The 22,165-nt window shown below is 44.5% G+C and overlaps 1 protein-coding gene across 26 annotated transcripts in view; it reads right to left on the reverse strand.

Moving 5' to 3' along the window:
* LOC132402627 (uncharacterized) overlaps positions 1-22,165 on the reverse strand; it is a 381,320-nt gene that overhangs the window by 325,154 nt on the left and 34,001 nt on the right. For 4 of the 26 annotated variants that reach the window (XR_009515017.1, XR_009514988.1, XR_009515008.1 and 1 more), the window contains one exon: positions 16,796-21,199. The exons of 21 other annotated variants lie outside the window; for them this stretch is intronic. The gene's annotated coding sequence lies outside the window, so the exon portion shown is untranslated. Of the gene's footprint in view, positions 1-16,795; positions 21,200-22,165 lie in introns of those variants that run through there. One more of the 26 variants, XR_009514989.1, reaches the window with a different exon arrangement.

Raw genomic sequence — 22,165 nt, forward strand, 5'->3', positions numbered from 1 at the left:
TTTTCAGGTAGATGGTAATGGGGAAGAAGCTTGATGAACCTTGAAGTGTGGGTCTTTAGGCTCCTGTTCCTCCTGCCTGCTAGCAGTATCAAGTAGAGGGCATGGGCATGGTCCAGATGTTAGGGTTCCTGTCTTCTTGCTGAGACATTGCCCTCTGTTGATATCCCAGATGGTGTGGAGAGCTGTAAGCATGATGGAATTGGTTGAGACTACCACCCTCTGTAGCCTCTTTTGTTCCTGTACATTAGAGTTTCTAGACCAGGCTGCGTTACCGCGAGTCAAACGATATCAACCAAAGTATGTCACTCCAGACGTCACCACCACCACCATCACCATTATGCGTTGCATTGTACGACATGGGCAGTCATGGTCCACGTGACTATGCTCTTGGTATATTTTTCTACAGAAATAGTTTGCCTTTGCCTTCTTCTGGATGGTGTCTTTACAAAACAGGTGACCCCCCCAACCATTATCAATAATCATAGAAACATAGAAAACCTACAGCACAATACAGGCCCTTTGGCCCACAAAGTTGTGCCGAACATGTCCCTACCTTAGAAATTACTAAGGTTACCCATAGCCCTCTATTTTTCTAAGCTCCATGTACCTATCCAAAAAATCTCTTAAAGGACCCTATCGTATCCACCTCCACCACTGTTGCCGGTGCATTCCATGCACTCACCACTCTCTGCATAAAAAACTTACCCCTGACATCTCCTCTATACCTACTCCCCAGCACATTAAACCTGTGCCCTCTTGTGGCAACCATTTCAGCCCTGGGTAAAAACCTCTGAATATCCACACAATCAATGCCTCTCATCATCTTATACACCTCTATCAGGTCACCTCTCATTCTCCGTCACTCCAAAGAGAAAAGGCCGAGTTCACTCAACCTGTTTTCATAAGGCATGCTCCCCAATCCAGGCAACATCCTTGTAAATCTCCTCTGCACCCTTTCTATGGTTTCCACATCTTTCCTGTAGTGAGGCAACCAGAACTGAGCACAGTACTCCAAGTGAGGTCTGACCAGGGTCCTATATAGATGCAACATTACCTCTCGGCTCCTAAATTCAATTCCAAGATTGATGAAGGCCAATACACCATATGCCTTCTTAACCACAGAGCAACCTATGCAGCTGCTTTGAACATCCTATGGACTCAGACCCCAAAATCCCTCTGATCCTCCACACTGCCAAGAGTCTTACCATTAATATTATATTCTGCCATCATATTTGACCTACCAACTGCCTGGGAGAATGATTTAAATATTTCTTTATCTGATGCGGTTTGGGATTCAAGTCAGTTAACTCAACCTCTTTATGTGCTTGTCACTGCCTTTTGCAGTTTAAGGGCTCATATGTCTAAAACTAAATTATCACGGTTTTATCCTGACATTAGTTCAGTTTGTGACAAGTGCAAAGGGGTGAGGCTTCTCTTATTCATATGTACTGGGCTTGTCCTAGTCTAGAGAAATTCTGAGGAGAAGTTTTTTTAACTTTATCCCATATTCTCAATTGCCACTTAGAGCTTAACCCTCTGATTGCTCTTTTAGGCACCTTGGGGTGAAGCAGAAATGCATTTGAGTCAGACTAAATGACAAACATTATCTTTTGCCTCTCTTTTGGCTAGAAGGTTAGTTCTTCTTAGGTGGAGAGATGTTGCCTCGCCCACTCATGCTCAATGGTTTAGTGATATTATATCCTGCTTGGACCTTGAAAAGATTCATTATTCACTTCTCAATTCGGACATAAAGTTTCATAAGGTGTGGGGATCTCTCCTCTTTAGATTAAGTTTATCCTTTATTTTTGTACTCTAATCCCTTACTTTCAGCTCTTTTTTTCTGTAAGTTTTATAGGGTTTTTTATGTGAATTACATTATAGTTTTGGTAGTAGGCATTATATTTTCTTTTTTTATATATATTTACAGCTTTGTGAGGTTGACCGCTCCAATTAATTTTTCTTTTACACATTGAAATGGTTGGCCTGGAGTTTTATAGTGGGAGAATGGGGAGGACACTGACTTTATATGATTTTATTTTGGGCACTTTTTCCTTATTGTTTTGAATTATATATTAGATGCGTTCATTTTGCACTGTATAAATCTCCATTTTGTTGATGATTTTTGTTGTTGAATTGCAGAAACTCATAAAAAAAATTAATAATAAAACAAAAAAAAAATTTGACCTACCAAAATGAACCACTTCACACTTATCTGGTTTGAACACCATCTGCCACTCCTCAACCCAGTTTTGCATCCTAGATTGTCATCAGAGATTGTCTGTCTGGCATCAGTGGGCTCATAACCAGGATATGCACCAGCTGCTCATATGATCATCCACCCCCTGCTCCCATGGCTTCACATGACCCTGACTGTGGGAGGGGTATGTTAAGTAGGTACTATATCTTCTCTAAGGGTGACCTGCAGGCTAGCAGAGGGAAGGAGTGCACCTCCTTTGGTAGAGACGTATCTCCACCTTGCCACCCTATCCCAGACATACCCCAAGTTAATTTAGCCTACATGCCAGTAAAAGGCACATCTGCAATGAGCCCCAGGACATTTCAAAGTTGAGTTCATTGTCATATGCTAAAGTACATTCGTGCAGGATGTTTCTATAGTGGGGGAGCCTAGGACGAGAGAGCGTGGTCTCAGAGTAGAAGGATGTCTCTTTACAATAGAGATAAGGAGGAATTTCTTTAGCTAGAGGGTGGTGAATCTGTGGAATTCATTTCCACAGATTACAGTGGAAACCAATACATTGGGTATATTTAAAATAGAGGTTGATAGGTTTTTATTTAACAAGGGCATCATAGGTTACGGGAAGAAGGCAGGATAATGGAATTATGAGCAATAATAAATCAGTTATGGTGGAATGGCATTACTGACTTGATTGGCTGAATAGCCTAATTCTGCTCCTGTGTCTTATGAATTTATGGACACAAATAGAACAAAAAAAAGTCTTACCCAGGTGGCCAGGTTAAGTCTTTACCGCTTGGAATGTAGGAGCATGAAGGGTAACCTCATAGTAATGGTTATGAATGTGAATGACATAAAATGGTGAATGGCAACAGTCTTTTTGCCTGGATAGAGGAGTGCAAAATTAGAAGTATAAGAGGGGTAAGATATAAAAGGGATCTGAGGGGCAACTTCTTCACACATAGGGTGGTGAGTGTATGGAATTAGCTTCCAGAGGAGGTTGTAGAAGCAAGTTCAATAGTATTATTTAAGACCTATTTGGATAGGTAAAGTACTGTACAAAAGTCCTAGGCACTGTAGGTTTTTTATATGCTTTCAGAAAGTATGGCCTCCACAGAGACCTGATCTCAACATCATCGAGGCTGTCTGGGATTACCTGGAGAGACAGAAGCAAGCGAGACAGTCAAAGTCTGCAGAAGAACTGTGGCAAGTTCTCCAAGATGCTTGGATCAACCTACCAGCTGATCTTCTTATAAAACTGCACGGCAGTTTTAAAGGCAAAGAGTGGTCACACCCTTAAATGAATTAATTTAGATTTTTACTGCTCTTTATAGTATGTTTTTCATATTTATAATCTTGTATGTTGATGCACCATCAATAACTCACTCTGAGACGTAAGGCAAGATATCGGCTTTTATTGACTGGAAGAAGGAACAAGCAGTGAGTGACCACCATACTACATCCTGGAGACTGAGAGGCCGGGTTCAGGCCTTGATCGCCTTTATACAGGGGTCTGTGGGAGGAGCCACAGGAGCAGTCAGCAGGAGCCACAGGAGCTCCAGGTCCAGACAGTTCACCACACGTCATTATTTTTGAAAGCATCTTCACTTCACAAATTTTTTCTACACGTGTCTGAGATCGTACGTGAAGGGTCAGTGCTTAGAGAGAAATGGCTGAGCACAGGAAATTGGTCCTGTACAGGAACTAATTAGGCAGACAATGTGACTGGTTGCTCCTCAGAATTCTCCATAATTCTATGAAAGTGGTGTTACAGGTAGACAAAGTCATAAGATTTTGGAACAAAGGCCTAGGTAAATCAGGACACTGAGCACAGTTGCTGTGATGTTATGATGAAGTTGTATAATATGTTGGTGAGCTTGAATTCCAGATATTATGCAAGCACCATCAAGTCTGTTCCACCATTCAACCATAGCTGATTTATTTTCCCTCTCAAACCCATTCTCCTACCTTCTCTGTGTTAATTAGTGCTTGCTAAACATGAACTTCTGTCCACTCTGTCTAGGCCTTTCAATATTCAATAGGCTTCAATGAGATCAATTAGTTATTAAACTACATAGATTTATTAGGATGTTGCCTGAACTTGAAGCCCTGAGCTACAAAGAGAGATTGCACTTGGACTTTATTCTCTAGAGCAAAGGAGATTGAAGGTGACCTGATAAAGTTATCCTATAAAACTCCAACACAATTAGAAACATCCTTTCTAAGTCTACTTTATCTATTCTTTTCGATATTTGGTAGGTTTCAATGAGATTTCCAAACATTCTTCAAATATGCCACGCCTGCTCAGGCACTCATCTCCCAGTCTCCACCCAGCTAATAGGAGTCACTTGTCATTTGTGTCCAACTCATCACCGGCAGCCTATTTAAACCCCATTCTCAGCCACAGTCCTCGTTCACTCATCAAACAGCCTCAACCAGTTGCTCCTAGCCTTCAGTTTTTAGTATTTGTTTTTTCTTGTTTTGTGGCCCTTTGTGGCATGTTATTTTTGCAGTCTATCTTTAAAGTTATCTCACTACCGCTGCTCTACTTTTGGGTCTAGCCTCCTCTACATTTCCTGACAGGATGGATGAACCAGCAACTGACCCAGCAGAGTTTGCTTGTGGAAAGAAAGTCATCTGCCAACACAAGTACATGATCCAGAAGCAGCAGGAAACCACTGACCATCTGCTTGCCACTCTCAACCAACTCTCTGTTTTGTTACATCAACCCTGAGCCAGTCAACCTCCTTCTTTGGAACCTGAGATTCCAGTGCCCAATTACTTTGATGGACCTGTAACCCAATGCGACAACTTCCTGTCCTAGTGCATCTTGCACTTCTAGCTCCCGCTATCTCTGTATTCTACGGAGCAAACAAAGATCGGATTTGTCTAGCTGAATGAATGGGTGAACTCTGACTTGGGCCAGCTCTAAGAGGGACGATAAAACCACCATTAGCAATAAATATGAGGAATTCACTGCTGAGGTGTGCAGGGTTTTCAAACATCTGGGAAGTGGAGGGAAGGCAGCCGATTAAGTGCTTCACTCATGCTTGGTGTGGGATTACACCATGGGATTCAGAACCCTCATGGCAGAGCATGGCTGGAATGCAGCAGCACTGCTGGCCCATTACCATCTTGGCCCCTTGGAGAGTTTGAAAAATGAGCTGTCTACCTGGGGATACCTACCAACCCCACGTTGAGAAGTGTCTTCTGGAACAACCCTCCAGATCACCAGTGAGACCCTGTTTCATTCCGAAAACCATTTCAGCCTGCAGAACCCTCATCGTCAATGCTCAAGAGCCTGTGGAGTTAGGGAGAATTCCCTTAACCCTACCAAGAGTGTTAGCGTCAGTTGGGAAGCGACTTGTGCACTGGAGCTGCCAATCACCCACACAAATACCCACTGCGCCTGGGAAGATGCCACCACCAGGTAGAGATGAGGGGCCTTCTATCTGTTAAGCTCTCCCTAGTACCATATCCCCAGTCACTCTCTTTGACCTCCTCCACACTCCAACAGAGCACACAGGAGGCTCTGGTGGAATCTCTCAGCCCTTCTGCATCATGGCCATTAATGGATGCCCCTTGGGCTCTGGGATGGTCAGAGCACACACATGGCCTGTGTACATTCACATCAGAGAGCACCACAACTCCATCCAATTCCTTCTCATGGACTCGCCTAAGACTCCTCCCATCTTGGGCTACCACAACTCTCCATTTACGACCTTCACTTCGCCTGGTCATCAGGTTCACTGCTGAATAATGCACTCACATCTACTAGACAACTTGCCTGCAACCTCAGTTGACTTCACCCTGTAAATCCATGGAGGTGGAGGAAAAATGCAATCTCATTTCACCTTGCTACCTCACAGACCACACCACTGCACGATCGACCTTCTCCCAGGCACCACCCCTCCCTGAGGTTGTCTGTTCTCTGTCTCCCCTCCTCAGACCCAAACCATGAATGGCTACAGTGCCAAAGTGCTACAGCACGACTTCATTCAACCATCCCAATCCCTGCAGTACAGGATTTTTCTCTGTCAAAAATGAAGATGGGGGTCTCCATCCCAAAATCAACAAAATCACCATTAAGAACTGCTACCCTCTCCCTTTCTGGATAGGGTTTCTGGATTGAAACGTTTAAGATAATTAAAGGATTTGGTAGGATTGAGGCAGGAAATATGTTCCAGATGTTGGGAGAGTCCAGTACCAGAGGGCATGGATTGAGAATAAGAGGTCAGTTATTTAAAACAGAGTTGAGGAAAAACTTCTTCTCCCAGAGAGTTGTGGGGGTCTGGAATGCACTGCCTCGGTAGGTAGTGGAGGCCAATTCTCTGGATGCTTTCAAAAAGGAGCTAGATAGATATCTGATGGATAGGGGAATCAAGGGATATGGGGATAAGGCAGGGACTGGGTATTGATAGTGAATGATCAGCCATGATCTCAGAATGGCGGTGCAGACTCGAGGGGCCGAATGGTCTACTTCTGCACCTATTGTCTATTGTCTATTGTATAATCAAATCACACCACCATGGGGCTCAGATCTTCACCAAACTAGTGTTACGTACCCTTGTCACGTGACTGGGGTTGAAGCTATACTGGACTTGAGGTAATGGTCTTGTGATGGTAGAGTGACGTCATTTTCCTGCCAGTAGAGGTTATGCAACAGGTTTTTTTTACAGGGTATAAAAGGAAGACCCCTCCCTGTGAGGAGGGGCAGTTCATGGCTGGATTTGCCATGTTGACTTCATGCCACTGCGTGATTTAATGTGATGACGCAGTTTAGTTGAAAGATGAAGTTTTATCTAATGCCTAAAGTTTAAAAGGTCATTGCCAGCAGTTTCTTTATAATACTGCTAGTTGAGAATCAGTGGACAGTGAAGATCGGAGTTTGGGAGTTAAAAGATCGAGGAGAATCGATTTCGACAGTGAAACAGTTTCGACCTTGTTCGATCCTTACTCGGAAGGAATTCATTGACTGTTCTCGTGTTAATCCCTGTGAATAGCAGAAAGGACTGAGTACAGTTTTGTAAAGGAAAGGTCAGTGCCTTTAAGCCATTTCATTCTTCATCTTCCTAACTTCTTCGTGGGAAAAGTGTGGTTCGACGGGGAACTGGAACAACACGATGTGAAAGAGAATTTAAATCATCTTAAAAGGTCTCTCCTTTGAATGGACTGTGAGCATTTTAAACTTTTGCAGTACTACTTTGAAGAAACATTTAAGCTTCATTGCTTTAAGAACTGTTTAAGCTGCTGCACAGCAGCTGATTTCCGGTTACGTGCATGGTTTGTTTACTTTTGGGGGGGTTTGTTTTCAGTGTTTAATAAACGTGTTATTTGTTATAAAAACCCCTGCCTAACTCATATATTTATTGTTGCTTGAATCCGTAACACTCGTACTATGGTGCATGTACAACCTGATCCATATCCATCAGGTGGATGAGTGGAAGACAGCGTCCATAACACCCACTGGCCACTACGAATACTTGGTGATGCCTTTTGGACTTTCCAACAATCCAGCCATTTTCCAAGTCTTCATCAACGAGATCCTCTGAGACATGCTACACAGGTATGTGTTCATCTACCTCAAAGACATCCTCATCTTCTCCAAGGACTACCAAGACCAAACTGTCACGTCAGCTCAATCCTTCAGCATCCCCTTGCAAACCAGTTTATAGCAAGTTAGCAAAATGCCATTTCCACATTCCAGCCATTTCCTTCCTTGGCTACATCCTTTCACCCCAGGACATAACCGTGGACCCAGAGGAAGTGCGCACCATCGTTGAATAGCCCTGACCATGCTCCCTCAAGCAGTTACAGTGCTTCTTGGGCTACTCCAACTTCTACTGCTGTTTCATCAGAAACTACATCCAAATTGCTGCTCCTCTACCTCCCTTACAATCCCTCATCTACCTACAAAAAAGCTGGACTACACTTTTGAGGTGTTTAAGAGATGCTTCACCACCGCTCCCATTCGCCACAATCCAAACTCTTCCAGACCTTTTGAGGTAGAGGTGGACGCATCTGACATAGGCATCAGGGCCATTCTCCCCCAGTGAGGACCAGAAGGAAAGATACATCCTTGTACCTTCTCGTGCATGTTTAACTCTACACAGCACCATTATAGAGCTGGAGACAGGAAGTTACTTGCTATTAAATGGGCCTTGGCAGAAAGGAGACATTGGCTGATGGGAAACATCAAGCCCTTCCTGATCTGGACTGACCATCAGAACCTCATATCCATACAACAGACCTACCAACTCAGCCCACGTCAGGCTTGGTGGGCCACCAAGCAGATCAACTTCAACATCTCCTACAGATCTAGCTCCAAGAACACTAAGGCAGCCACCCTGTCATGACAATTCGACCCAGCTGAAGAGGAGACTAACCTTCAGCCCATTATTCCATCCTCGCTCCAGTCATCTAGGATCTTGAGAACCAATCCGTATGAGCATGAATCTGCTCCGGCCCATCCACCTGACAACTGCATGCACGTGTTGGTGGTCATTTGCTCTGAGGCAATCCAGTGGACCCTCTCCTCACCCCTTTCCAGCCATCCAGAAGCACCACAATCTCTAGATTTTCAGCTGTGGCAACCATGATCGTGGATGTATTTCAGTTTGTAGCTGCTTGCCCTCAGTGTGCTAAGTCTAATACCTCCATGCAGCAACCTTCTGGACTCCTGTGGCTCCTAACAGCCCCCTGTTGCCCATTGTCCCAAACTGCCATGGATTTCATCATGAGCCTGCCACCCTCCGTACGGGCCACGGTGAATCGGTTCTCCAAGGTGGCCAACTTCATTACCCTCCTCAAACTTCTGTCAGTGCCTGAGGTGGCAGACCTGATTCTCCAAAATGGTGTTCGCCTCCAGGGTTTCCCTCAGGACACGGTGTTGGATTAGGGCCCACAACTTGTCTCCCGCTTCTGATGAATCTTCTGCTCCATCCTTTGCATCTCAATCAGTTTGTCCTCTGGCTGTCATCCACTGACCAACGACCAGTGGAAACATTTCTGCGATGCTTTACCACATCTACCCCTCTAAGCATCTGCTCTGAGCTGAACTGTACCAAGATCTACACACCTCCTCTCTGCCACAGGTATGTCACACTTTAAAATGCTTCATGGTTACCCACCTCCCGTTGTTCCCTACAGAGGAGCCAACGGTGAAGTTCTCATCCACCAAATCCCCACTTGCCAATGCCGGAATGTTTGGAAAAGGAAGTGGCGGGCCATTCAAGCTACCAACCACACTGACTACCACCAGGCTAATCACTGTCAGCACCCAGACAGACTACTCCAGCCTGGAGGCTGTATCTGGCTGTCCACCTGAGATTTGACTCTGTCCACCAACTCCTACATGCTCTTGCTTTGGCTCATTGGTCCCGTTAAGATTACTCATTGCATCAACACAGTTACACCGACCCCAGGATCTGCCTTCTATGGGTCCTGCCTCAGGCCAATTGTCCATTGTCCACTCAGCCCACCTGACCCAGCACCTTCGGAATCAAGGATGGTGGAAGGTGGTCCAATATACACACAGGTCACCGGTTGATGAATTGTCATTGTAGTGGATGGAGTGTGCAGTACCTGGTCGACTGGGAAAGGTACAGTCCAGAGGAAACATCTTGGGTGCAGTCTAGCCATTGCTCATGGAGGAGTTCCTCTGGACCCATCCAAATCATCCCGGGCCGTCAGGTGTCAGCTAGAAAGGACGGCAAGGGTGCTGTTAAGCCTACACAGGCAGGTGCCTCTCAGTTTCCACCCAGCTAACAAGAGTCACCTCCCACTCCTTTCAAACTCATTACCTGCAACCTACTTAAACCCAGCTCTCATTCACAGTCCTTTGTTCACCAATTGAACCAGCCAGCCTCAGCCAGTTGCACCTGGCCTTCTGTTGCCTTGTCACAAGTGGTGTTTAACATCTGTTCACTCTTAGAAACATAGAAAACCTGCAGCACAACACATGCCCTTTGGCCCACAATGCTGTGCCAAACATGTACTTTTCTTGTTTTGTGGCCCCTTCCGGCTTGTTATTTTCACCACCTATTATTAAAGTTATTGCTCACGCTGGATCGTCTCCACTGCTCTGCTTTTTGAGTCAGGCATCCTTTACATTTCCTGACAGTTATAGGATTGCACTTCTAAACTGGAAAGAGTGCAGGGAATATTTACCAGAGTGTTGCCAGGACTACAGGGCCTGAGATATCAGGAGAGCTTGGCCAAACAAGTTCTTGGAATCCTTGGAGTGCAGGAGAATGAGGGGGTGACCTCATAGAAGCATTTAAAATTTTTAGAGGCATTATTAAGATGAATGGTAACAGTCTTTCCCCAAGAGTAGGGGGATCCAAAATTAGGGGGCATAGGTTTAGGGAGAGAATGGGAAGATTTTGTAAGAGTACAGAAGAGGACCTTTTTCACGCAGAGGATGGTGAGTGAATGGAACATGGCAGGTACAATAATATCATTTAAGAAGCACTTGAATAGGCAAAAGGAGAGGTGAGGCGAGGCTTGGACAGAAATGGACTGAATGCAGGATAAAGGTCCTGCACAGCCACTAGCTAGGTGGAACCTATGGTTGGCATTGACCCGTTGGGCTGAAGGACGTGAGTCCATGCCATATCACTCTATGATTCTATGAGCTAAGACTCTCAGCCCAAAGCCTCGACTGTCCACTTCCCTCCACAGTGGCCGCCAGACCCACCGAGTTCCTCCAGCTGATTGGTTGTTTCTCCATATTACCCGTAATTCATTGAAACTGTCACCACAAGCAGAAAGCGTCGTAAAGTGCTTTTATCACATTGTCCTTCATAAATCAGAGTATTGACTATAGGAGTTTGGATGTTATGTTGAAGATGTATACCCCACCACCACTACTATATCATTTCCTGTCAAATTCGCCTTATGCACAGACTAGAATCACTTTATGGGCATGCAATCAATTTCTGTATATAAGCTATCTTACATATTTACTGTGTTCTTTATCTAATTGAGATTTTTTACAATGGATCCAGAGTAACAATGATTTCATTCTCCTGTACACTTATGTACCGGAAATAACATAAATAAATCTTGAATTGGTGAGGGTGAATTGTGTGCAGTTCTCAGAAGGATCTCAATAAGCTCGAAAGAGTGCAGAGAAAATCTACTAGGCTGTTGCTAGGAGTGGAAGACTTGCTGGGCCCATGACATGACCTCTGAAGTGACAACACTGAGGAATTTAAAGCTGCTGATCCTCTTTATCCTTGAACCCCCTATGAGACCTCCCAGTTTCCTCCTCCTGATGACAATAATCAGCTACTAGGTCTTGCTGACATGGAGTGAAGGGTTGTTATTGTGGCACCACACAGCAGGAAAATCAGATTCTCTCCTATATACTGATTTGTCATCACCTTTGATTCAGCCTATGCCCAGGGTGTCATCAGCAAATTTAACTATGGCATTGGAGCAGGGCTTGGCCACATGGTCATAAGTGTAAAGTGAGTAGAGTAGGGGGCTAAGCACACAGCCTTGTGGTGCACCTGTGCTGATGGAGATTGTGGAGAAGATGTTGTTACCAATATGATCTCACTGGCATCTTCATGTCAGGAAATCAAGGATCCAATTGCATATGGGGGCATTGAGGCAAATATTTGATGGATTTCTCCATTAAAGTTCCAAGTTCTGAATAAATTTATTATCAAAGTACATATATGCCACCAAATACTACCCTGAGATTCATTTTCTTGCAGTCATTCACAGTAGAACAAAAAAATACAATAGAATCATAGAGTCATAGTATAATAGAGGTGTAGGACAACAGACCCTTTGGTCCATCTTGCCTGTGCCAAAGCCATTTAAACTGCCTATTCCAAATGACCTGCCCTCCATATCCCTTCTATCCATGTACATAGAAACATAGAAAACCTACACTACAATACAGGCCCTTCGGCCCACAAAGCTGTGCCGTACATGTCCTTACCTTAGAAATTACGTAGGGTTCCCCATAGTCCTCTAATTTGCTGAGCTCCATGTACCTGTCCAAGAGCCTTTTAAAAGACCCTATCGTATCCACCTCCACCACCGCCGCCAGCAGCCCATTCCACGGTCTCACCATGCTCTACGTAAAAAACTTATCCCTGACATCTCCTCTGTACCTTCTTCCAAGCACCTTAAAAGTGTGCCCTCTCATGCTAGCCATTTCAGCCCTGAGGAAAAGCCTCTGACAATCCACTCGATCAATGCCTCTCATCATCTTATACACCTCCATCAGGTCACCTCTCATCCTCTGTCTCTCCAAGGAGAAAAGGCCGAATTCACTCAACCTGTTCTCATAAGGCATGCTCCCCAATCCAGGCAACATAGTACCTATCCAAACTTCTCCTAAACGTTGGAATCCAGCTTGTGTGGGCCACTTGTGCTAGCAGCACATTCCACACTTTGACCCTCTGAGTGAAGAAGTTTCCCCTCATATTCCCTTTAAACTTTTCACTGTTCACCCTTAACCCATGACCTCTGGTTGCAGTCCCACTTAACCTCAGTGGAAAAAGCCTGCTTGCATTTACCCTCTCTATACCCCTTATAATTTTGTATACCTTTATTAAATTTGCAATGTTCTATAGAATTCAATCTTTCCTTATAACTCAGATCCCCCAGACCTGGCAACATCCTTGTAAATTTTTTCTGCACTCTCTCAAACTTGTTTACATATTTCATGTAGGTAGGTAACCAAACCTCACACTATACTCCAAATCAGGCCGCACCAACATCTTATACAACTTCAACATAACATCCTATCTCCTGCACACAATACATTGATTGATGAAGGTCAATGTGCCAAAAGCTTTCTTTACAACTCTACTTTCCAAAGTATTTTATACTCCCAAATCCATTTGTTTAACCACACTTCTCAGTGCCCTACCTACCCTGGTTGGTCCTCCAACGTGTAAAATCTTATACTTGTCTGCACTAAATCCCATCTGCCATTTTTTCAGCCCATTTTTCCAGCTGATACTAATCCTTTTACAAGCCATGCTGTCCACTACACCCCCAATCTTGGTGTCATCTGCAAATTTGCTGATCCAGTTAACCCCGTTATCATCTAGATCATTGATATAGATGACAAACAACAAAAGGCCCAGCACTGATCCCTGCAGCCATCCACTTGTCACAGGCCTCCAGTCAGAGAGACAGCCATCTACTACCACTCTTTGGCTTCTCATGCAAAGCCAATGTCTAATCCAATTTACTGCTTCATCCTGAATGCAAAGCGACTGAACCTTCTTGACTAACCTCCCAAGCAGGACCTTGTTAAATCCCTTGCTGAAGTCCATGCAGACAACATCCACTGCCCTGCCCTCATCCACTTTTCTGGTAACTTCCTCAAAAAACTCTGTAAGATTGGTTAAACATGACCAGCCACGCATGAAACTATGCTGACTATCTTTAATCAGTCCATATCTATCCAAATACCCATACTCCCAGTCTCTTAGAATCCGTTCCAATAACTTTCCCACAACTGATCTCAGAGTCACTGGCATATAATTTCCTGGTTTCTGTTTACAGACTTTTTTAAAGAGCGGAACAACATTGGCTATCCTCAATCCTCTAGAACCTCCGCTGTTGCTAAGGATGTTTAAAATTTCTCTGCTGGGGCTGTGGCAATTTCTGTACTTACCTCCTGCAGGGTTGAGGGATTTATCCATCCTGACTTGCCTCAGGGTAGCAAACACCTCCCCCTCTGTAATCTGTACTGGGTCCATGACGTTGATGCCACTTTGCCTCACTTCTATAGACTGTATCTGACTTCCAAGAAAATACAGATGCAAAGAATTCTTTTAAGGTCTCCCCCCATCTGTTTTGGCTGCACACATGGATTACCATTCTGGTGTTTTCAGAGGAGCAATTTTGTCCCTAGCAATCCTTTAGCTCTTAGCATATCTATAGAATCCCTTCAGATTCTCCTTCACCTTGTCTGCTAGAACAACTTCTTGCCTTCTTTTAGCCTTACTGATTTCTTTCTTAAAATGTTCTCTTGCATTTCTTGTACACCTCATTTGTTCCTTCCTGCCTATGCCTATGACACACCTCCCTTTGTCTTCAAGTCAAGTCAAGTCAACTTTTATTGTCATTTCGACCATAACTGCTGGTACAGTGCATAGTAAAAATGAGACAACATTTTTCAGGACCATGGTTTACATGACACAGTACAAAAAACTAAACTGAACTACGTAATAAAAAAACAGAGAAAGCTACACTAGACTACAGACCTACACAGGACTGCATAAAGTGCACAAGAACAGTGCAGGTATTACAATAAATAATAAACAGGACAATAGGGCAAGGTGTCAGTCCAGGCTTCGTGTATTGAGGAGTCTGAAACTGTTACTGTTACATAATCTGGTCGTGAGAGCCCAAATGCTTCGAAGCCTTTTCCCAAATGGCAGGAGGGAGAAGAGATTGTATGAGGGGTGCATGGGGTCCTTCACAATTCTGTTTCCTTTGCGGATGCAGCGTGTAGTGTAAATGTCCGTGATGGCAGGAAGAGAGACCGCTTCTCAGCTGACCTCACTATCCACTGCAGGGTCTTGCGATCCAAGATGGTGCAATTTCTGAACCAGGCAGTAATGCAGTTGCTCAGGATTCTCTCAATACAACCCCTGTAGAATGTGATGAGGATGGGGGTGGGAGATGGACTTCCCTCAGCCTTCACAGAAAGTAGAGACGCTGCTGGGCTTTCTTTGCTATGGAGCTGGTGCTGAGGAACCAGGTGAGATTCTCTGCCAGGTGAACACCAAGAAATTTGGTGCTCTTTACAATCTCTACCGAAGAGCCGTCAATGTTCAGTGGGGAGTGGTCGCTCCGTGCTCTCCTGAAGTCAACAACTACCTCTTTTGTTTTGTTCACATTCAGAGACAGGTTGTTGGCTCTGCACCAGTCTGTTAGCCGCTGCACCTCCTCTCTGTAAGCTGACTTGGCGTTCTTGCCGATGAGACCCACCACGGTCGTGTCATCGGAGAACTTGATGATATGGTTCAAGCTGAGTGTTGCAGCACAGTCGTGGGTCAGCAGAGTGAACAGCAGTGGACTGAGCACACAACCCTGGGGAGCCCCCATGCTCAGTGTGATGGTGTTGGAGGTGCTGCTCCTGATCCAGACTGACTGAGGTCTCCCATTCAGTTGCAGAGGGAGGTGTTCAGACCCAATAGGCTCAGCTTTCCAATCAGTTTCTGAGGGATGATTGTGTTGAATGCTGAACTAAAGTCTATGAACAGCATCCAAATGTATGTGTCTTTTTTGTCCAGGTTGGTTAGGGTCAGGTGGAGGGTGGTGACAATGGCATCATCTGTTGAGCGGTTGGGACGGTACGCAAAATGCAGGGGGTCCAGTGAAGGGGGCAACAGGGTCTTGATATGCCTCATGACGAGTCTTTTAACTAAGTCCTCAATATCTCTTGTAAAGCAAGGTTCCCTACATTTGTTATCTTTACATTTTATTCTAACAGGCACATATAAGCCTTGTATTCTCAAAATTTTGACTTTGAATGCCTCTCACTTTTCAAGTACACCTTTGCCAGAAAACAGCCTGTCCTCATCCACACTTGTCAGATTATTTCTGATACCATCAAAATTGGCTTTTCTCCAGTTTAAAAGCTCATCCTGCAGACCAGGCCTATTTACTTTGAAACTAATGGCATTGTGGTCACTGGATCCAAACTATTCCCTTGCACTGTTTTCTGTCACCTGCCCTCTTTAATTCCCTAATAGTGGATCCAGGCTCACACATTTTTTCATTGCACTATTACATACTGAAACTTTCCTGTACACATTTGACAAACTCAGTCCCATCTTGCCCTTTTACAGTACTGTGTGGGATTCCCAGTCAATATGTGGAAAGTTCAAATCATGTAATATAACAACCTTATGTTTTTTGCAGCGGTCTGTTCCTTGGAATCTCTAGGATTTTTGGGTGGTCTGTAATATAGCCCCATTAATATATTCATACCTTTCCTAGTTCTTATTTCCACCCATAATGCCTCTCTGGTCAAGTTTTCCAGTCTTATTTTTCCTGATGGAGTACTGCCGTGACGTTTTTCCTGACTAGTAAAGCCACCCCTCCTCCTTCAATCTCTTCCATTCTGTCACGTTTGGAACATTGAGCTGCCAGTCCTGCTGCTCGTGCTACCAATACTCACTAATGGCTACAATGTCATAATTCCATGTTTTAATTCATGGCCTGAGCTCATCCACCTTTCTTACGATACTTGCTGCATTGAAATTTCTGCAGCTCAGGTCACTAGCCACCCCATGCTCAACCTTCTGATTCCTGACTTTGTCTGAGGTCTTGCCAACTTCTGGCTCCACAACCTCTCCACTAACTGTTCTGGCACTCTGGTTCCCATCCCCCTGAAGCTCAAGTTTAAACTCCACCCTGTAGCATTGATGCACCATCAATAACTCTGAGACGTGAGGCAAGATATCAGCCTTTATTGACTGGAAGAAAGAACAAGCAGTAGTTGACCACCATGCTACATCCTGGAGACTGAGAGGCAGGGCTCAGGCCTCAATCGCCTTTATACCGGGGTCTGTGGGAGGAGCCATGGTCAGCGGGGGGGGGGGGGGGGGGGGGCGTGTCCAGACAGGTATATGTAGTTCACCACAAGATTTAACAAACCTTCCCACTAGGATATTAGTCCCCCTCCAGTTCAGGTGCCACCTTCCCTGGAAGAGAGCCCAATGATCCAAAAGTCTTATGCCCTTCCTCCAACACCAACTCCTTAGCCACATGCTAAACTATATAATCTTCCTAGTTCTGGCCTCGCTAGCATGTGGCACAGGCAGCAATCCTGAGGTCACAACTCTGGAGGCCTTTCCCTTTTAGCTTAGCACCTAATTCCCTGAACTCTCTATACAGAACATAGTCACTTGTCCTACCCATGTCATTGGTACCTACATGGACCACGACCTCTAGCTATTCACTTTCCCACTTAATGCTGCTGAGGACTCAATCCCAGATGTCTCAGGCCTGGGATCCAGGAGGCAACATACCTACCAGGAATTTCATTCTTGCCCACAGAACCTCCTGTCCGTTCCCCCAACTAACAAATCCCCGATCACAATAGTACTCTTCTTCTCCGTTCTGAGTCATAGAGCCAGACTCAGTGCCAGAGATCCAACCACTGTGACCTTCCTCTGCTGGGTCAACCACCCAACAGTACTCCATTTGATGAGGGGGGTGGCCACTGGGGTACTTTGCACTGGCCCATTAACCCCTATCCCCTCTCTGACTGTCACCCAGTTTCCTGTGTCCAGCACCTTGGGTGTAACTCTATATCCCCTTTCTATCAACCCCTTCAGCCTCCCAAATGATCCGGAGTTCATTTATTTCCAACTCTTTAACATGGATTCTCAGACGATGCAGCTGGATGCACTTCTCACAGTTGCAGTCGTCAGGGACACTGGCTGCCTCCTTGCCTTCCCACATTCCATAAGAGGTGCATCCCACTATCCTGCCTGGCATTTCTACTGTCCAAGCTGAGAAGGGAAAGGAAAAAAAATACTTAACCCAGAGCTTTTCTTTTCATTCATTTATGACTGAAGTCTCTCTCTGCTGAAGCCTCAAATTCACTCCTCTGACCCTGCCTTCCTTTAATTGGCTCTTGCTTATCAATCTCAAGCATGAATTGGTTGACGGTCAAAGCTATGTCCCACTGCTGTGACCTGCTGCTCCCCCTTTCTTCTTGGAAGTGTATCTGAGCAAAATACTGTACCCTCCTCTCAAACTTCTGATCTCCACATTAGTCTCTGGCCAAAATTCGATTACACTGCCGTGACTGACTGCTGCCTTCTTCTATTCAGGCATTGGACTGAGTGAAATCCCCTCCTCTCAAACTTCTATTGTCTGGATTGATCACTGGTCAAAGTGTCTAGTTAATCAATGAAAAACTAGACACAAACAAAGAACAATCAGCAATTAATGTGCACAGCAGGAACAGGGGCAGGATTGAACCCAAATGCAGGACACAGACACTGAAGTACTAGGGGTAGGACAGGATGGGGATGCCATGGCATGCAAGGGGTGAGGCAGGCAGGGCTGGATCCCAGAGTTCAGACAAAGCAGGAGGATCCCAGAGTTCATGGCAGACAGGAGGATCCCAGGCAGGGCCACCACCCAGGCAGAAACAGAGGCCTGGGCAAGGCGTGGACACCTGGGCAGGTGCAGGGCACAACCTTTAGGAAGCAATAGGTGGAAAGGGCAGAAACCCCCACCAGGCAGCAGCAGTCCAGCTAGACCTGCCCAACAGAGGCAACAGGTAGGAAGGGGTAGAACCCCCACTGGGCAGTGGCAGTCCAGCCAGACCTGCCCAACAGAGGCAAGGGATCAGAAGGAAGCTGGGTCCAGGGTGAGCAGCAGGACTACCATGATACACCAGGTACATTGGTAAAGGCAACCATCAGCACAGGCAAGACAAATAAGGCAGAACAGCAGGACCCACACACAGGAGAGAAGCAGGGGAACAAGACCAACTAGATAGAGCATATACAGAACAGGCCAGCAACCAGGGCAGAACAGGATTCCAAGCAGGGTAGCAACCACAGCAGAACAGGATACAGAGCAGATTTTGGAGCAGGGCAGCCACCAGGGTAGAACCAGATCCAGAGCAGGTGAAACAGCTACAGCCAGGATTCCAAGCCAGCAATCCAGATATAGAGCAGGATAACACCACAACTAGGCTCATTCCCCAAGCCCCTTATAAACACCTGCCCCCTAATAGGCAACAGGTGCACCTCCTTAAGCCAAGATGATCCAATGGCTCCGTGTGACAGGAGGGCAGACTGCAAGGCCCGGGGTCCAGAGTCCGCGGACCGGACCCCAACAGTGCAAAAGAAGACAAAGTGAGCAAATACTAAAAAATATTTGAAAATAGTGGATTTTGGTTAATTCAGACACATTGGGACTAGTGCATTTTGGTCCAGTTAGCTGAAGTTTCATGAAAATAATTAAAAAGTTATAAAAAAATACAAACTACCACTTAACTGAGTAACAAGTTACAGTGGTGCTAGAAAGTTTGTGAACCCTGTAGAATTTTCTTTAATTCTACATAATTAAGGCCTAAATAAAGAGAACCCAGTTAAATAAATAACACCAAAACTTGCTTGTTTATTTATTTATTAAGAAAAATGATCCAATATTACATGTATTTGTTGGAAAAAAAAAGTCAATCTTTGCTTTCAGTAACTTCTCTGACCTCCTCGTACAGCAATAGCTTCAACCAAACATTTCTAGTAACTGTTGATCAGTCCTGCATGTCAGCTTGGAGGAATTTTAGGCCATTCCTCCTTACAAAACTGCTTCAACCCTGGGACGTTGATGGTTTTCTTGCATGAACTGCTTGCTTCAGGTCCTTCCACTACATTTCTATGGGATTACGGTCAGGGCTTTGACTCAGCCATTCCAAAACACAAACTTTCTTCTTTTTAAACCATTCTGTGGTTGATTTACCCTTGTCTTTCGGACATTGTCTTTTTGCATCTTCCAAGTACTATTAAGCCTCAGGTGATGGACTGCTACCCTGACATTCTGCTGTAAAATGTCCTAATACAATTCTGAATTCATTGTTCCCTCCACAATCACAAGCTATCCAAGCCCTGCGGCAGCAAAGCAGCCCCAAAACCACAATGCTCCTTCCACCATGCTTCACAACTGGGATGAGGTTTTGGTGTTGGTGGTGGTGTAAAGAGCCTTTTATGCACAAGCATAGCAATGTGCATTTCTACCAGAAAGTTCGACTTGTGTCTCATCTGCCCACAGAACATTGTCCCAGAAATGTTGTAGAATATCCAGATAGTCTTTTGCTAACTTGAAACATGCAACAATTTTTTTTGGAGAGCAGTGGTTTCCTCCGTGGTGTTCTTCCATGAACACCATTCCTGTTCAATGGTTTTCCTGTAGTGGACTTGTGAACAGAGACTTTAGCAACTTCTAGTGATTTCTGCAGGTTACCCTGGGTTATTTTTCATCTCCCTCATCATTGTATGTTGTGTTTTTGGTGTGATTCCACTCATAGGGAGAGCAGCAACAGTACTGAGTTTCCTCCATTTGTATACAATACCTCTTATTGTAGACTGATGAACACTCAGGTCTTCAGAAATGTTCTTGTAGCCTTTTCCGGCTTCATGCATCTCTACAATTCTTCTTCCATATCCTGTGAATGTTTGGATTGAGGGATGGTGCACCAGACAGATTTTTCTTGAGAAGGGCAGGCTCTGTCAGTAACTTGACTTTGATTGTCTGTTTTATAGGGCAGGTCAACTCTACAACCCACACCTCCAATCTCATCTCAGTGATTGGAACACCTGATTCTAAATAACTTTTGTAGAAAACATTACCTCAGAGGTGCTCATACTTTTTCAACAAATACATGTAATATTGGATCATTCTTCTCTATAAAAAATGAAAAAAAGTATAATGTTTTTGTGTTTTTTATTTAATTGTGTTCTCTTCATCTAGTTTTAGGACTTAGGTGAAGACCTGATCACATTTTAGGTCATATTTATACAGAAATAGAGAAAATCCTACAGGGTTCACAAACTTTCTAGCACCACTGTATGCATTTAAATGAAATACAGAATAAATTAGTGCTCTACCAATACTACTACAGTACTATCAAACTGTGTTCGTTCCTAACGGTTATCGATGGAGGAATTCATCCAGTGAATGTTTCCATGTATGGGCTGTCCAGGGAGGTGGTACCACCTCTGGTGAAGGGGCTTAACATGTCCATTCTGGGGCAGCTCATTCAACATTGGTCCCTACCGGACACTCAGTTCTCTGTTCCTTGTGGCTAGAAGCAGTTGTTTGCATGCGCCAGTCTCCAAACACCACTTCAACAGGTGATCTAAACCAGGGTAGCTGGTAGGCCTCATACCCTGGTGAAATCGGATCACGCCTGATCCAACATCTGAATTCAGCTTCAGCGGTCTGGGCGGATGACCCCATCAGGTGATCAAGGAGGCAGTTCTGTCATGCTTCCTAGAAAGTGAAGTACATGATAAGGCACAGAAGAAGTCATATTTTCTGCTGCTAACAAGGAAGACCTCAGTTTATGATAACTACTCATTCCATTGGACCTTGACATCCAAGGTTGAGGGAGTGGATCTGTCACACTGCAACTGCTTTTACACTTTAAAAACTCTTCCACACAGGTTTCACTGTCAACATCACCATGACAGGTAACCAACACACTGCCGTGATCTTCTGATTGACTGTAAATGAACAAAATTAGTGCAAGCACCTTGTGGAGATAATGAACTACTTTCATACAATGCATTTGATGATTGCATCCTCCAAATCTTCATTTTCATTGTGATATTCAACATGATTGCCGATACCCTCAAATTCTTTTTAGTTCATAACTTGAAGTAGTAAAGTTGTTTCATCTCACTCCTGGCCATTTTTGGAATCTTCAAGCCTGAATTCTCAAAACCACAGTAAGATCAGTTCTAAATTGTTTTTTATGCTTAGTTCTCACCAATTTTCAGTGGGAAAAAAATCACTGCTTTATGAACACAAGCACATGCAACTGAAGCTATTTAAAAACTACTTGCTCAAAGCACGGTGTTGTATCTAACAGCTACACAAATGCATGTGTCTGACACTAGCTAGGAACTGTTCAGAAGCAGTTTCCTGCCCCCAATTAAGTGGCATGGTGTCTTAAATGAACAAAAGGAGTCCCAGTTATTTTCTTAAATAGTATTTGTTCTTTAAGAGTTGTCTCAAATAAGTTGCTGCCCTGATTAACCAATGGACTAATTAACAATAATCCACTGTACATATAAAATAATACTGAGAACATGAGTTGGGGATTCCTTGAAAGTTAGTCCATAGGTTGTGTACAGTGATTAGTTCAGAGATGTGGTGATTAAAGTTATCTACACTGGTTCAGGAGCCTGATGGTTGAAGGGCAATAATTGGTGGTGTGGGACCAAAGACTCCTTA

Source organism: Hypanus sabinus, chromosome 12, assembly GCF_030144855.1.
Source record: "Hypanus sabinus isolate sHypSab1 chromosome 12, sHypSab1.hap1, whole genome shotgun sequence".
NCBI classification, from domain to species: domain Eukaryota; kingdom Metazoa; phylum Chordata; class Chondrichthyes; order Myliobatiformes; family Dasyatidae; genus Hypanus; species Hypanus sabinus.